The 17,843-nt window shown below is 35.1% G+C and overlaps 1 protein-coding gene across 5 annotated transcripts in view; it reads right to left on the minus strand.

Annotated features, from left to right (window-relative positions):
• The window catches only part of LOC115431601 (sodium/calcium exchanger 2-like), a 324,862-nt gene that overhangs the window by 104,595 nt on the left and 202,424 nt on the right, over positions 1-17,843 (minus strand). For all 5 annotated transcript variants that reach the window (XM_030152081.1, XM_030152077.1, XM_030152078.1 and 2 more), the window contains one exon: positions 8,019-8,081. The gene's annotated coding sequence lies outside the window, so the exon portion shown is untranslated. The remainder of the gene's footprint in view (positions 1-8,018; positions 8,082-17,843) is intronic.

Below are 17,843 nucleotides of genomic sequence, written 5' to 3' on the forward strand. Positions count from 1 at the left end.
AATAGATACGACAAACAACATTAATTACTGCAAGACAAGCAATTATGCATCAACACCGCGAGCCTGCACACGAGCAAAACCAGAAAAAACATCTCCACGTGGGATACCTTCATCTCTTCCACACCCAACGCTGTCCATTCATCACCAACTGGCCAGGTTGCCGTGGGTTGCAACTAATGAGCCATTACCGTGCCATTACTGTTACCCAGAATACATTGCTTTAGTTGTCAGATGGAGAGGAAAGTTGGACATGCATGTGTGACTGGGTGCATGATTGTACGTGTTTGTTTGTTTGCTTGTTTACGCATAGAATAATATGCATATTTTGCGAATCTAACATATTTTTCTCTGTTTTGGCTTCTCATACATATGTAAATTAACCCTCAAAGAACCGTGTGCACAGTCAGTTAATGACTAGAAATAAAAAACAATGAAAAACAACCACAATTATATTAGATATGAAATGTTATATTAAATATTAAATGGTTTTAGGTTGTATACGTGGACATAAATATCATTTGGAAGCAGAAAATGTTGACTTTATAAATAAAAAAAAAAAATCCTGAGGTTCTGTCAGAGTTAACAGTAAAAACACAAAAATGATCCATTCATAGATAGATAGATAGATAGATAGATAGATAGATAGATAGATACTTTATTACATGACATGACTTCATTACGGCAAGTAAAATGTAAAATGTGGACTTCTGTCGTCATAGACATGCTATACTTTGTTAGAAAGCTTAGATTCTCTACACTGGAGTTATTAAGTTTATTTTACAGTATTCCTGAACGTCAAAACATAACTAGTCAAAGAATCATCTGGACAGTAATTAAAGTTAACAGGACTTTAGCTTCATGAGTTCACAGGACTGGTCCATTCTATCATTAATAATATTCCTTTTTTTAAAAATGAAGGAGAAAAAAAATCAACCAAATGTAACCAGATGTGGTTCAGGTTGTATTTTATCCATATACTACAAAACGACATTTTCTGCAACTACAAGATTTTGCTTTTCAAATGAGGTGTCACTGATTAATTTTGTCCATGTGGTTCCTCAGTTATAAGCTTTGGAACTTGGTAAATAGGAGAAAATTAACTCCAATTAGGTGGAAGGAACAAGTTAGAACCTAATAAAACTTCAGTCTCACACCTGAGGCAAAACTATAGAAACACAGAATAAATCCATTCCAGAGGTCTGAAACACTGCACTGAGCCTGTGAGCGCTGAGTTAAAGATATTTCTAAATGTCTTCATATACCCTTGTGGTTTGTGATGTTGTCTCAGTGTTAGAGGGTTTTAGGTTCAGTGTGTGTTTGCATGTTCTCTCCATGGACTCGGCCTCCATCACTGCTCCTATTGGACTAGATCGGGTCACATGTGGAACTCAGAACTCTGGTTTGTGTTCATCTGTGTGGACAGTGAAGACAAAGACACTAGAAAACACTGATGCAACACCCAGTTTGTGTACGTTTGGGTAATGAACATCCAGCGCCTGAATAAGATCATCAAGAAGGCGGGCTCTGTGGTGGGCCTGAAGCTGGACTCGGTAGAAGAGGCGACAGAGCAGAGAACCCTGTCCAGACTGAGGGCAATCATGCAGAATGTCAACCATCCATTATACAGTGTCCTAAACCAGCAGAGGAGCACCTTCAGTGACAGACTGCGCTCACTGAGCTGCTCCACCACTAGATACGCAAAGTCGTTTGTCCCTCGTGCAATAAGACCGTATAACCCTTTAAGTGGGAGGGGAGGAGGGAGGAGACGAGAGGAGGAGCAGATGGGTGGGGATAGATAGGAGGTAGAAGCCCAGGAATGCTTCTGTCCTCGGGTGGGTTTCTTTAATATAATGTTTTTATGCTTTTATGTTTTTATGTGACAGGTAGAAAACACATGTTGTCTTTTAAGTCTACCTTTTTAATCTAAGTTATTCACAGCTACTTATACTCTGGATTTATTTATTTATTTATTGTGTGCTTATGTGGTATGGCTGTGTTTGTGGAGCGGTGACCGCATTTTGTATTTTGAATTTCCCCTGGGGGATGAAGAAAGTAAATCTATCTATCTATCTATCTATCTATCTATCTGATCCCACACCTGTGAATACATATATATATATATATATCTAGGTATACACCTGAAACAACAACAGATGCACATACTGTATATATATGGCTCCTTATATTTGGTTCATTCTTACAGTTACAACAACAGGGCAGTTTTTTTTAGGTCAGTGCATTAGATTGCAGTCAGCAGGAACACATTTAGGACGCAGACATGTACTGATGTCGAAGCAAAATCTAAATATTTTGCATCATGGGACCTGACTTAGGAAAAAATATGAAGACAAATATTTTTTTAATCCCATACAAATTGTTTAACCTTTTACACATATGATGTTTGTTAAAGTAAAAGACAATTTCATGAGCAAAGAAAGTCAGAGTTAGTGGTAAAGACAGTTTTAGTGTTAAACAGCTCAATGGACTGCATCTATAAACAACATAGTTGCTTTCTTGACACATTTTACCTCAATCTCCAAAGTCAAGGGATGGAAAAATGTTGAAGAGGTTTAATGGTTCAGATCGTGGACCGTAACGATGATGTCACATCCATAACTTTCAGGGGTGTAGTCTTTCATATTTATGGTTTTTCCAGTCTGATACTTCAACAGTTTTACAACAAACTCATATTTTCTCTGACTATAATATTAAGTTTTAAACTTACAAACATATGTGTAAACGATGGAATAAATCAAACAGAATAAAGAATTGACTTATAATACAACCAGAAGGTGCAAAAACAGTCGTTAAATACCGTTACTGTGCACTATGCTTTTTTACTGGTTGTAATCACCTCACTCGTCATTGTGAACTGTATGCTAAAGCTGAGCGGCCGTCTTTGAATTCGCAAAGGTTGACCCACTGGATAACCTTAACCTACAAAGCTCTTCTAGGGTTGGTACCATCTTACCTATCCTCTTTCCTCCAGTCAATATTCTTTACGGTCTTGTGATCAGTATTATTTGAATGTACCCAAAGTTAGAACTGAGTTGGGGAAATGAGCTTTTAGCTTTGCCGCCCCCTTTGCCTGGAATACACTTCAAGTGGAGCTGAAAATGTCAGAACTCATGTCATTTCAAGCTTTTTGCTCCATCTTACAGACAAGACAGCGAGAGTCGATCGAACAATGCCTGTGTTTTTAAGTTGCTGTGACCTCAACTACATTTTTGCACTTTATCAACTGCACTTTAAAAAACTGTCTAACTTTTCTGTTATTATAATATTATTACTGTTTGTTTTAATTTATTGTTATTATCTGACTGTAAAACCTTTTTTCTTTCATGGCATGTGGTGCTGACCTCTTAGCCAGGTCACCCTTGTAAAAGATAGAAAAAATAAAGGTTTTAAAAAAAAAAAAGGACCATGTAATCCAATATCGTATTAACACTATGAGCTAATGTTGCTATGTTTTGCTAACAGAACAGGTACTGTGAGAAAGAACGAGTTCACTTAATTTATGCAACTGAATCCTTCCTTCTTAGCCCCAAACCGCAGTAGATTAGTCAGGAAAAAGTTAGGTCTTACTTCATTTGGTTTATTTAATATTACATGTAGTCTTCTTTAAGGCATTTGCATCTTGTACAAAGGAACTGAAAAGCCTAATGTGTGACCCAGCAGAAGTGTTACATGGTAAAACTAGTCTGGCATTTCACTTCCATTCACTGTGATAATATATTCAAAAAATCGGTTAAATCACCTTAAACCTGAAAGGTACAACTCCTGCAGGAAATATTCTTGTATGATGCATAAATGTTTCACTTCAGGGTAACACACATTCATCTCCATTATGAAGAGAAACATGCTTTTGCGTGTATTTTACCTCCTGCAGGTGCATGAGAACTCACTAATGAAAACTAATGCTAATGAAACAGATGTATGGTGTTTCTATCACTGTTCTTTATTCTGGTACTAGCTGTGCATGATGTGTTTTTACAATGCTTTTATTATTGTCTGTTCTGAGGATGAATTCATACTTCATGGCTCTTCCTGAGGTTTCTATCATCCATCATCTTTCAATGCACAGCAGGTAATTTCTGTTTTGTTTTGTTTTTTTTAACTCCAATAGAAGTAGAACTGTGAAGCTGTAAACATTTGTGAGGTCACAGATAATATTCACATTACATTTAATGATATAGATTCCTGTTATGTCATTAAATTTATTATATTTATCTGTAAGTAATGCCAAATTGTAATTTTAGTACAGGGCATGTGACACCACTGGTTGGCAACAAAGTCAACAAAACACATTATGAGCCATGAAATATTATATTAAAAAGGTTTTTTTTTTAGGTATTTCTGCGCCAGAACAAATCACATTTGGCATTAACCCTTAAAGATCTACAACTATTACAATTTTCCTCAGTGATTTAACATCATGTATTGTTTTATACCATACATTTTTAAGTGAAAATCAGGAATTTCAATATATATATAATTTATTGATGATGATGATGCTAATAAAACCACAAAGTAAATTCAAAACAGACAAAACAGAAGAAAAACTGTCTTTTCCAGTGCAATATGTCCTTAGCTGGAGGTAAAAACCCAGTGTCTCCATTCACTATCACTGATCCAACTCCATGGGTTTTTACTGGTGAATCAATGTTGTAGAAGATGACAGTGTTTCCATGGTAACTACAGAGCCTCAGAACATCCAAATGGGTCATATCTGATGAACATGAAAGGATGAAAAACTGCATTTTACACCAAATATTTTTATGTATTGATAAGATTAGTGGGTCAACAGTTTAGATAGTGGATGGTTTTGGTCAGCGGTGCCTTTTCTTTCCTTTAAGGGTTAAAGAATTACATTTGGGATTTACTAATAATGCAAATTAAAAATTTGCTTTAAAAATACATGGACATGACAACTTTGATATATTCCTTGTGCAATGAAAAATCTAAAGACCAGCCCAAGTCAATTGACTACTAATTTCATGGTTACTTAATGCAGAAAATCCCAGTCTTAACTCATTTTACACTTGACGTGGCTTCGATTGCTGCACACGGAGGAGACGCCATGGAAACAGCATGTGGTAGAAGAAAGGGAATGCTCTCTATTCGCACTAATGTACTTGAAATGATGGAGTGAAGTGTTATCAGAGCACGTCCTCCTGAATTTACTGAGGCCATCAAACATGACCCAGAACCTCCATCTGAGTCACGCTAAACCCACTGCACCAAAACTTCTGCCAATGCTTCGCCCTCTGGTTCTTTGGAGTGTACCATGGCTTCAGGAGCTGGATCTCACTGTCCACAATTTGACCTGTGCTGTCCCAGATCTCCAATGGGACAACTGAAGAGGAAGATATATGAGAAATATGCTGAAATGCTGACGCTGCCTTAAAAAACAATCCCAACTGAGTATAAACTGACTTTCAGGTTGACTGTACAGAAAATGTTGTGGAAAAGTTAAGTTTTCCTTTATTTTTTTCATTCCATTCCATTACTAACTACCAGTGTTGTAGTACTCAAGATCGGTCTTGGTCGACTGCTTTTTTACCGTCTTGGTCTCGTCTTGCCTCGGGTGTAGTTTTACTCGGTCTTGTCTCGGTCTCAGACTGTGCACACTCGGGATTTTAAGACGAGACCAGTCGAGACCACTGCTGTTAAGTTATTTGCCACTGATTAAAGTAGAAAGGATCTATTTCAAAGCAACCAGTTATTGACAACACTCCCCCCATCCCCACCCCCTCCTTTACATATCCGGTGAGAACTGAGGAAGACCAGCAGAACGTGTTCACATGTCCAACACCAGTGATGTCTACAAAGCCGTTAGTAATAAAGTTTGGTTTCCAAAACCACAATGAATGCATCTGTAAAACGACACGCAAAACCAAACTGAACCAAAAACCGTGACAAAAAATAAGGCATAAATATTCATGGGTTTGTTTTGGATGGTGGAGATGTTTGAGTGTTTTGTCATTGCATTTTATTCAGGCTCTGTGTGTTTCCATCTTTTTAATGCTGTAATTCTGTGAATGAAACAGCTGCTGTTCAGGTGATGGATGCTCGATTTTTGACACAGAAAAATAAGCTAAGAATTGAGATTTCCTACATTGTGATGCTTTGAAAAAAGTGCAGGCAGTGTCTGTTGCATTACTGTTACTATAAATCAATCTTAAAACAGAGAATTCTTACTTTGTTCCGTCTTCTAATAATTTTTTTTTATTGTATGTACAGTCTTGCTCTTGGTCTTGTCTCGGTCTCAACCTGCCTTGGTCTTGATCTTGACAAAGCTGTTTTTTTCTACTGTACAAGGGATGGTTGTCAACATTTCATATGGGTTTTTGGCGTTCACAGGGACGTTGGATGAAGCTGAGACTTTCCAATCATTCATCTCGACCATTTCACTATCGGAGTTAAAGCTGTGCAGCAAAACCACAACACCAAGGAAACATACAAGACAGATTGGATAAAAATAGGACCAATGTCCCTGTATCTCAGTCATGTTCTATCAAGTATCAATAACAAGTTGAATTTGTGAGGTTGTCAGGTTCTTAGAGTCCTGTTGTATGAATGCAGGAGTTCAATCTCCCAACAGAAGTGGGTGGTACTTAAGTCCATATGTGACGTCCTATCAGTGCTTGTAGACATTATCCCAAAGAAGCTACTTTTTTTTTTTTTTTTTTAAATAAATCCAACCAGTAGTTTCGGAGAAGATTGTTGAAATTTAGACATTAGTGACCTTGAGTTTGACCCTTCACTGTCACTCAAGGTCAAAGGTCATGGACCCAAATGAAAGTCCATATATGAGTTCCTATCAGTGCTCAATACTAACTATATTGATATCTCTTACCATTTCCATATTATAAACCATTAAAATATGGACCATCATAAGTCAAGGCAAATTTTTCATCATTCGAAAAAATCGCAAAAAAATTTAAAAATCTAAAGTTCTCAAAACTGTCAACAAACTTGATAGACATTGTCTCAAGGAAGCTAGATATATAATTTGAAATGAATCCAACAAGTAGTTTCCGAAAAGAAGACATTTGAAGAAATTGCGAACAACAAGGAAGACAAAGACAACGACAGACACAGTTCCTTCACAACAGCTCATGGCCTATCAACCAATGAGATAAAACACTGTAAAAGATGGCCACAAGAAAAAATAAGTAAATTAATTGTCCAATTACTGCTATAGCTTCTCCATTTTGGTGGTAGTTTGGACAAAGTAGTTTTTTCCACCATTCGAGGGGTGTTCGTCATCATTTCATATGGATTGTTGGCGTTCACAGGGACGTTGGGTGAAGCTGAGATCATCCATCTCAAACATTTCACAATCTGGGTTAAAGCTGTGCAGCCAAACCACAACACCAGGGAAACACAGAAGACAGATTGGATAAAAACCCAATAAAACACGGTCATTATGGATGGGGTGAAGACGAGACGGTCTCCTTAGACACTTCTCCTATAAACAGGGCTTCTGTAGACCTTTTGCAGAACTGTACTCTCCATCTGTGCTTTTTGTTGCTGTTTTTTTGTTTTTTTTGGGATGGCGGCCTTGTGCTTATTTGCCTTGTTCTGTAAATCTGGCCCTCGGGGTGTGAGGAGGCAGTGGGTTGTATTCTGTGCAGACTGTGAAGCCCCTTGAGGGACTGTTGTGGTTTTGGTTTCACTGAAGACGCCCTTGACTCCAACTCCTTTATTTAGAGCTTCATTCTGTTTAAAATGATGGAGTCGCGGGACATATTGTGGCGCTGATTACATTTGTCAGTAGAGCGCCGCTGCCGGATCGTCGTAATCGCACATAAATTATATTTCCGAGACAAGGCTCTGAATCTGAGCTGATAAGTCTGCCATGGTGTGACATGATGGAGGTGAATCTGATTCAGCTACTCTGAGAAGGTTTATGCTCCACGCCTCCTCCACCGTCTGGCCCAATTACACCGAGTCCCAGGAGACAGAAATACAACCGGAGCAAAGAAAACCCAGGTAGAGGGTAGAAAACTCACCACTAGTCTCAGGTGATCCTCCTTCAACTCTTGATCCGCATAGATCTGCTACTCAGCCACGATCTGCAGAGAAACACAGAAGAAGACATGAGGAGGGTCAGGTTCCAGGTTTTTTTTTAAGATTTCACGGGAAAAACAACAACAATGCGGAAACGCCCACATGCAAAAAATGAATATGTAGCAGTGAATCCAACATTAACCAGGACAAAGAGACGTCCACGAGGAGACGGACAGATGGCATCAACACGGAAAACTGATGAAAAATGGAAGGCAGCGAGCGATCATGTGTAGAAGGAGAGTTATGGGTCAGCGATCAGGTCTCATTTGTATAGGTGTCAGTTAATTAGCTGAGCAATCATCCCAGGAGATGGGTCACGGATAATGAGCATCAACACAAACACAAACTGAGGTGTGAGTGGGATTTTCAGTCATATGATAACAGATGGCGAGAGTTGAAGAAGGTATGTGGAAAAACGGAGTTAATTTTGGACTTTCGTCACATAACGAGTCTAAGGACTGAAGCTTCAGATACTATAGCGAAGAAAATGAACAAAAATGGTGTAAATACACAACAATATGAACAATATAATGAAAGGAATTGATAAGACAAAGAAACAAAGAACAAAATAATCGACAAAATGACCAAATAAGGAAGAAGATGAACAAAAATTGTGTAAATACACAACAATATAAACAATATAATGAAAGAAATTGATAAGACAAAGAAACAAAGAACAAAATAATCGACAAAATGACCAAATAAGGAAGAAGATGAACAAAATGAAGATATGAATAAGAACCTCTTAAACAAAATGAGGAAAGGAAAAAAAGGAAAGTGGAGAAAGGACAAAAATAGAGTAAGTAAACAACAATATAACGATATATTCAGGCTGCATTTGTAAATAAAAATCTGTTCTTAGTTGCTTGCCTGGGTAAATAAAGGTTAAATTAAAAAAAAAAAAAAAAAAAAAAAAAAAAAAACATAATGAAAAAAATGGACAAAACGAAGAAACAAAGAACAAAAAAAATCAATAAAAGTTACCAAATAAGGTAGAAAATAAACAAAATGAACACAAATGAAGATATAAATAACAATCTATTAAATAAAATGAGGAAAGGAAATGAAGAAGAAAGTGGAGAATGGACAAAAATAGAGCGAGTAAACAACAATATGAACAATAAAATGGGAAAAAATGGACAAAACGAAGAAACAAAGACCAAAAAAGTCAATAAAAGTTACCAAATAAGGAAGAAAATACACAAAATGAACACAAATGAAGATACAAAAATAAACTATTTAACAAAAGGAAGAAAGAAAATGAATAAAATAATCAAAAGCTGGGCAAAGAATAAATAAAAAGATAATAATAACAATAATGAACAAAATGAACAAAGCAATAATCAAAATAAGAACAAATCATCAAATAAGGACCACAATGAACATAAATGAAGACAAAAACAAACTTTTCAACAAAATGAAGAAAGAAAAGGAAATAAAATAATGAATAACTATACAAAGAATAAATATAATGAACATAAATGACCAAATTAATCAATAAAAATAACAGAAATTCAGAAAAAAAGGAACAAAATAATCAGCAAAATAATTAAAATGAACAAAAATAAGTAAGACAGAGAGAAATAAATGGAAAGTTCAATGGTAGAATGAAACTTAAACAGGTTAAGTACAATAGATAAGTTAATAGTATATATGTATGTATATACTGTATGTACGTATATATACATGTCTACAGTAATAATTGACTGTACGACATTGTTCACATTTCTGACCCTCAAAAATAAATATTTATGTTTTGAAATCTTGAAATCTTCTTGTCTTTTTCAGGTCAGTGCACATGTACACACATATTTTCACCACTTCATCCACACACGTTTGTATAATAACAAACCAATCAAACATCTGCTGTTTTCAGCTGACACATACTAAACATTTCACTTGTGTGTGACATTCCACTCACATATCCAACTCTGGGGTTTTTAATCCCACTGTCTGTGATTCCATAGGTAATTAACCTGTCAGGTTTCACACAACTGACACAGCAGACGCCGTCTTTAACACGAATCTGTCAGAATTAAAGTCGAACGATGTCAAATGGTCCCAAAGGGTGGAGAGACAGGCTCTTATCATGGATGTAGACAAAGGAATGGAGGTAATAAACTGGATCTGAGCCTGAAACAGACTCATACATAATGTCATCATCAAATAAGAGTCACCAGAGGTACATTAAAGCAGAAGTGATAATAAAGTAACAGCACATAATTATCAGGTAATAGTGAGTTATTATCAATGGGCAGATGAAGAGGCTGAAGTATAGGGGGATGAGGATGATGATGATGATGATGATGAGGATGATGATGAGGATGATGATGATGATGAGGATGATGAGGATGATGATGAGGATGATGATGAGGATGATGATGATGAGGAGGATGATGAGGATGATGATGAATTTTTAGGACCTAGGGTGTCCACGGATCCTTAAAAAGTCTTAAAAAGGCCTTAATCATTTTTAAAATTGCATTGTAAAAAAATCTGTAATTTAACAGAATTTTTACTGTTTATTTTACAGATTTTTACTGTTTTTTTAAGATACAGGAAAATATCAATGAAATTACAAAAATAGACTGATTTTACATATCAAATGTAAAAGAAAGTGACAAAACTGTAACTGTGAATAACCATAAAATTTCCATTTTTTTAAAAGAATTTTTTTTTTTACAGAAAAATACAGTTAAAATACATCTGCAAATATATTGGAATTTTGCAGATATTTCTTTTCTATTTATGAGATTAAACTGTTGATTTTTAAAAGTTTAATACTGTAAAAAACAAACAAACAAAAAAAAAAATGAGATGAAATTACTGCATTACTACAATTAACCATAAAAGAAGCATTTGTTCTGTAAGTTTAACATGACTTGTTTGTTAATTGACAAATATCCTGTGTAATTATATGAGATTTCACAACAAAAATGTTGAATAAATGTATTTTTGTGAATGTATAACATGTATAAGCACTGATAAACTGTCCAAATACAGTTTTAATCAGTGAATTGTACACCTTAGTCTCTTTGAAAATTCTTTATATATATATATTTATAGGTAATTTGATTATTTTAATACATGTAAATGTTCTTTATTAAACATTAAAAAGTAAAAAAAAAAAAAAAAAAAAAAAAAAAAAAAAAAAAAAAAGCAAAATCTCATGTACAGTTAGGGCAAAAAACTGTGTTTTAATATGGAAAATTACCATATTTTTATGAGATTTTTTTTTTCTGTTATTTAATAGTATTTTCTTGGTGCCCCAGCTGCCGGAATATTAACGTTTTTTTACAGCTTTTTTTTTGTTGACAGTGTGCTTGATTTAACCCTGAATATCTGAGACCGAAGGTAAACCCATCAGTCATAACATTTTGACGGCTGACTGACAGAAGTGTTCAAATTACTGACTGTGACCTTTATCTGCAAAAGGTAGAAACTGTCCTGAATTTACATTGTCTGTGAATCCTTCAAAACGCCCTTAATTATACATAAAATTGATTATTAATCCTTAAATCTTGGAATTAAAGGTCTGTTTTACAAAGGATATTATTTTGTAAATTTTGTTGATTAGCCTATTTTGTTTATTTTTTAATTGATTTTATTTTGTTCATTATTTTGGTCATTTTTGTTGATTCTTTGTACAGTTATGGGTTTGTTTTTCCTCTTTTCTTCATATGTGTTCAATTTTTTCATTTTTTGTTATTATTGTGGAACCCAGTGAACCTGTATTTTGGACTTATGGGAATGAGTGGAGCCTCCATCAGTCAGTCGTTCATGGGTGGAGGGGTTCAGGTATGAGCTTTAACAGCTTTAACGTCTGTAGAAACATTAATCACAGACAAATGGAAATGTAACATTAACTGGATGAAAACATGGTTCAGACTGGTTCAATATAATAATAACTACTGAAATTTGACCAAAGACAATGAGGGAAAATGTCTTCAAAAGTCATAAATTCAGCTTCATAAAACCTCCAGCTCCAGTTCCAGACCTTTTTTGCCTCTTTTGTCACTATGAAATAAAAGAACAAAAATAAAGGTAAAAACCAAACTGTTGTTTACAGTGCAACATCCAATATCTTTGTCTTAACCTTTAAACATGGACTCTCACTTCGATATGTTGCATTTTTGATTCAGCTGAACTCTGGAGATCAATAAAATGTTGAAGAGGCAGATTCTCAGAGTGACTCAAGTCAGAGAAAACAAGAAATACAGTCTTCAGTTTAATATAATATAATATAATATAATATAATATAATATAATATAATATAATATAATATATGTGCTGACCTGAACTAAATAAACACAAATAAAGACAAAAATAACAAATTACTGAACAAAATTAAGAAAAGGCATGAATAAAATATTTAATACCTGTATAAAGAATCAACATAATGAATGAAAACGATCAAAATAATAAACAAAATAAACAAAAACGATGAAAAACAAATAAACTAATTAATTACATGAACAAAATAACCCCATTACCTGAATTTTCTGTTTAATATTATGACGATATTACAGTAATATCATACTGTTATAGTTTAATACACTTTAATGTCTAATATTCATTTTACTGTTAAATTAAACAGGTTGTATTTGGTTCAGATTTTCTAAACCTTTCGTTCAGATCTGATTTAATCTGATTTCTTTCGTGTTTTCTCTGTAGAGTCGAGGCTCAGACTTAGATTAAAAACACCATGTCTGTGTTTGGACTGAATGCTTCTGAGGTTTGGTTCCTGCCTTTTGTAAATAAAGTCTGGTGGTGGGTGAGTGTGCTGGTGCTCTGGGGGTCGTGACCTCCATTAACCACCCGTCACAGGCCCGTCTTCACCCTGTCGATAGCCTCTTATCGGATCAGATGGATGACGATGCTGTTGCAGAACGACACAGTAACGACCTCCTGCTCCTCTGGGTTAACGCATCTGATACGACTCAGTGGATCTAGGAGGCGCCAACGCCAACACCAACGCCATCTATGTTAAAGCCTTTTACGATTAGCACAGCCGATTTCCTACAGCTGAGTCTGTAACAGAACTGTCAAACATGTGGACCACAGAGAGAAGTTTAACAAACGTATTATAATTTAAGGTATGCGCTGCCCTTTAACATTTGGGGTATTGTAGGTTTTTTCTTACCATTGTTGGTTTGTAATTATTATAGTGTAAGTTGACGGTTAACTGTTACCCGTGGTGTGTACTTTGTTTCTATTTTTCACACACATTTTGGTTCTATAATGTAAATACTGTTGAATGAGTTTATTCTAATTGGGTATAGGCCTGTTTTGTTCATTCTTCTGGTTTGAAGTCTAAGGACAGGAGTGAGTATTTAAAATGTTATTATGTTAAGTTATTTGATGATAAGAATGGGGGTGGGATGAAAAATACATTTTTCTTCTTCCCACTCCTTTTCGAGTGTGGATGAAGGATTTTAGAATTTTGAATTTGCATGTGTTCTGTAAATGCTCAAAATAAACTAATAATAATAATGATAATAATAATAATAACAATAATAATAATAATAATGATAATTCATATTTGTTTTGCATCTTGTGACATATTTATTCACTTATTTTGGTCTGATATCGTAATTCTTTATTTTTTGTATTTGTTTATTTAGCAGGGACAGTACACTTTAATGAACATTACTGTAACTGTGCCAGCACTAGCAAAAATAAATAAATAAATAAAAATGAACTGTTGTCCCTTGGGTGAGATGTAAAATACCAGCATTCATAAAATTAGAAACATTTTAAAAATTAAGGCTACACCCACACATAACATAGTATTAGTTCACACTCATATATTACATACATTGTTGTAATGTTAATGGTTTTGCATCATTTCATCAGGTATATATTTCCCTGTTTTGTTTGTTTTGTACTTTCTGGATATGTAGTTTTGCACTTGGTTTTGTATTCATTTTGTTTTATTTTTGGATGTGTTTTGTTTGGTTTGTCTGACTCTATACAGTATGACTTTATAGCTAGTTGTTTATCGCTAACCATTAAGGCTAGTATTATTTAGAAGGGGGCAGGAAATATAAGGTTTTCTTCATCCTGCTCCTTTTTGAACATGGGTGTGTACATGTTTGTTCACCTGATGGTTATTGAATGTCTGCAGATGAAATGCACAACCATGAATAAAATAAATGAAATTAAAAGTACTTTGTCAAAGTACACAAACCAACTGTTGCATGAAAACTGTATGCTAATGGGAGCTGCATAGGGAAGATGTCGATTTGCTTAGATTCTCTATTATGAGGTAAGGTGACCTGACCTGACCTGACCCCAATCTGTAATCAATCACGATTAGATCAACACCTTCAATGGTTGACAGTTCAGTCAATTTTACAGTTGAAGCTAATGTCATTGTAAACTAACACAGTGACCATTCACTCAGCAGGGATGAGACTCTGAATCCATAAAGAAAACAAAGGATCTGAAGACAAGAAGAACCAACGGACAGAAGCTGAAGACGAGCAGCTTATTTACAACGTTATATTAATGTCAGTGTAAACTATATGGACAAAAGTACTGGGACACATCATGTCTACAGCTGTAGGATGTCTTGTTCATGATGATTTGAGATAAAAACATCAATATTTCCTTAAAGTTTAATGGGAGATTTTTCTTCCTAAGTGAGATGTGAAGAAAGTAGATAGTTAGTTGTGGTAGAAAGTGGACAGAAGTATGTAGATACATTGAATTTAGGTGTTTCTTTTCTAACAGGGGTCTGGGATACAAAACAATAATGACTAATGTCATAATATAGCTTTATATTGGGATACATATTGCATTGCATTGATGATGAGGAAATATTTATGTTTTTATCTCAAATCAGCATGAACAGAACATCTTACAGCTGTAGACATGATGTGTCCCAGTATTTATGTCCATATAGTTTCTAAACATCAATATTTCCTTAAAGTTTAATGGGAGATTTCTCTTCCTCACTGAGATGTGAAGAAAGTAGGTGGTTAGTTGTGGTAGAAAATTATTATTTACAATCAGAGCATGAAAAATGTTTTAGAAATTCAGAGGCACAATGTTTAAAATCTGTCATGGATAAAACAAAAACAAAAAACAAAAAAAATCCATGTTGAGAGAAATGACGTAAAAACCATCTTCTCTGAGTCATTTTGGAAGCAAAGATAACAGTTTAAACCAAACTAACCAATGCAATATTTATCCTAATATAAAACTATATTACGACATTAGTCATTATTGTTTTGTATCCCAGACCCCTGTTAGAAAAGAAACACCTGAATCGAACGTGTCCACATACTTTTGTCCATATAGTCAAAATGGGTGCAGTAATACCGTCAATAAGACAAACATAGTCTAATGAAGGGCACAGTTCAGTTCTCACCAGTCTTCTACCGTCTGTGAATGTGTAAATGAAGAGATGCAACGTCCTCTGTGACTCTAATAAACACCAGATTTCCTCTGCCGCTGATGTAAAGGTCTCGGTTAAAGGTTGACGCCGGTACTCTGACGCTCTTCACAGCGACATTTCATCAGAACTGAAGATGCTAAAGTTCAACTGTACATATTCTCCTGTAATGGTTGAGTCCTTCCACTCAGCACAACTCTGCCCTTCCTTCCTTCCTCTCCTCCTGTCATATAGTTCCTGTTGAAGATGTTTATCATCACACCTCTGCTGCTTCTGCATCCTCCATTTGCCTCTTCATCTCTGATTCTGATCGATTTTTCTAAAGCAGGGTATTTGCAGGTTGGATGAAGCTGAATGGAACACATTTCAAGACATTTTTCTCAGTGTATTTGGTTGAATTTCAGACCTTACATTCACAAAAACAATAGCCCAGTAGGCCTCTTGGATATTATACACCAACATGCACAAAAACACACAAAAGAATACACTAAAATACACATAAAACACTAAAATGTATGAAAATGTACAAAAAGTGCAAAAATACACTTAAATCCACCAAAGAAATCCACCAAAGTGCACTACATTATACAAAAATACATCAAAATACACAAAAGAATACACTATAATACACATTTTCACTTGTTCCATTGGCTGTTTTTTTTTTTTTTTTGCTTGAAATAAGCAAAAAAAAAAAAAAAAAATCAAAATCTTGAATTAAGCAAAAAAAAAAATCTGCCAGCGGAACAAGTGAAAATTATCTTGGTAAGATTTCTTGAAATAAGATTTTCAAGATCTATTCAAGTTCAAGTACAAGTTCAAGTTGACTTTATTTGTACCCGAAGGTAGGTTTGTTTGCAGTAAGCTTTCACTCACTGCCGGTCACTGTGTGCGCAAGCGCCCAACACAAATCCTTCAGAAATTACAGTGAAGAACAGAAGATAATGCAAAGCACAAATATAAGACACCATACAGTTTCACACATTACACGTGGACACATGCTGGAATTTTTTCATGAATTTGTAGGGAAATTGGGGGACAGCGTGAACATAAATGCTGACAGCAGACGTGAATGGGACAATGTGGGTACGGGGGGTGCATGAACTGTGTAATAATTGTGGAATGTGTGTGCGAAGATAAGAGACTCCAGTGGGGTCACTCTGTTCCAGTTCCTATTGTCTAAATATAAGGTCTTATATCTCACTGAAAAGTTACTCTTTAGGTGATTATATCTTATTTTAAGTGTGATGAGATATTTTGACTAGAAATGAGAAAAATACACTTGGTAAGATTCAGATTTTTGCAGTGTGTCATTAATGAAGACGGAGGCAGAACTTTGCCAGTTTTGAAAAGGAATTACCGATTTGTTAGATATGTTTGTGTCATATTATACTTTTGTTGGTTCAAAAATAACAATATTTGAGCATTGAGACCCGATGTATCAAATATGATACAAAACTGAAACTCATACACGGAAATTGATATTTGAAAAAAAATGGTTCAGGCTTTACAGGGTTAAGTCAGTGAAAGGTTAATGTTCATAATTGGAATGTGTTTGTCTCATCATCAAGATGCTGTGTTAGTTTAGCGTTAGATTTGACAATATTATGTGAAAATAAAGAAAATGAAGGGTTAAAGGTCAAATCAGATGACACATCGGAAATAAATGCATGGGGGAAAAAATGCTTAATTTACTCAGTTCACTTTCAATATTTCCACACAATGACAACATAGGGCAGATCTGTCCCAACTCATCTCCTGTACTGATTAGTCTCTGTGTTTGTCGCCATGGTAACAAGGTCAATTATTGTACTGGGAGTCCAGCCTTGAATAAGTGGTACGTCGACGTCTTGGTTCGTGTTCATGATTGTAAACTCCAACATGGGAGATGAGGCATTTCACTAAACAGTCAGGAGTAAAGCAATTTCCAGGAGAAAATCATTTTTTCATTTCCCCGACTCTCTGCAGTTCACTGTTAACCATCTCCACCGCCGCAAAAATAAATCACATTATGATGGAGTTGTAGTAACACACACCTCTCACTCTCAACCCAGGGAGATTTAATCGAACACAGACACAGTGGTTTCTATAAAAAAAAAAACATAACAAAGAGCCAGTTTGGTGTCTCGTCTCTTCGTTTCACCACCAGAATGTTTCTAGTTCTGACTTCATGTACAATGACTGTCATTACTTTATTACACAGGTGTGTTTTTGATATTCCTCTGTGGAGGAAAATGAACCAAATCTGACTGAGGTCAATGGAAAAGATCTTTTCTTACTGTTCAAACATTAAGTTTAAATGACAAATGCTTGAAGAACTCAAATAAAATCACTATCCTCGACCTAGATTCTCATTATTCAACACTTTTTA

The sequence above is a fragment of the Sphaeramia orbicularis genome, chromosome 13 (assembly GCF_902148855.1).
Source record: "Sphaeramia orbicularis chromosome 13, fSphaOr1.1, whole genome shotgun sequence".
Lineage (NCBI taxonomy): Eukaryota > Metazoa > Chordata > Actinopteri > Kurtiformes > Apogonidae > Sphaeramia > Sphaeramia orbicularis.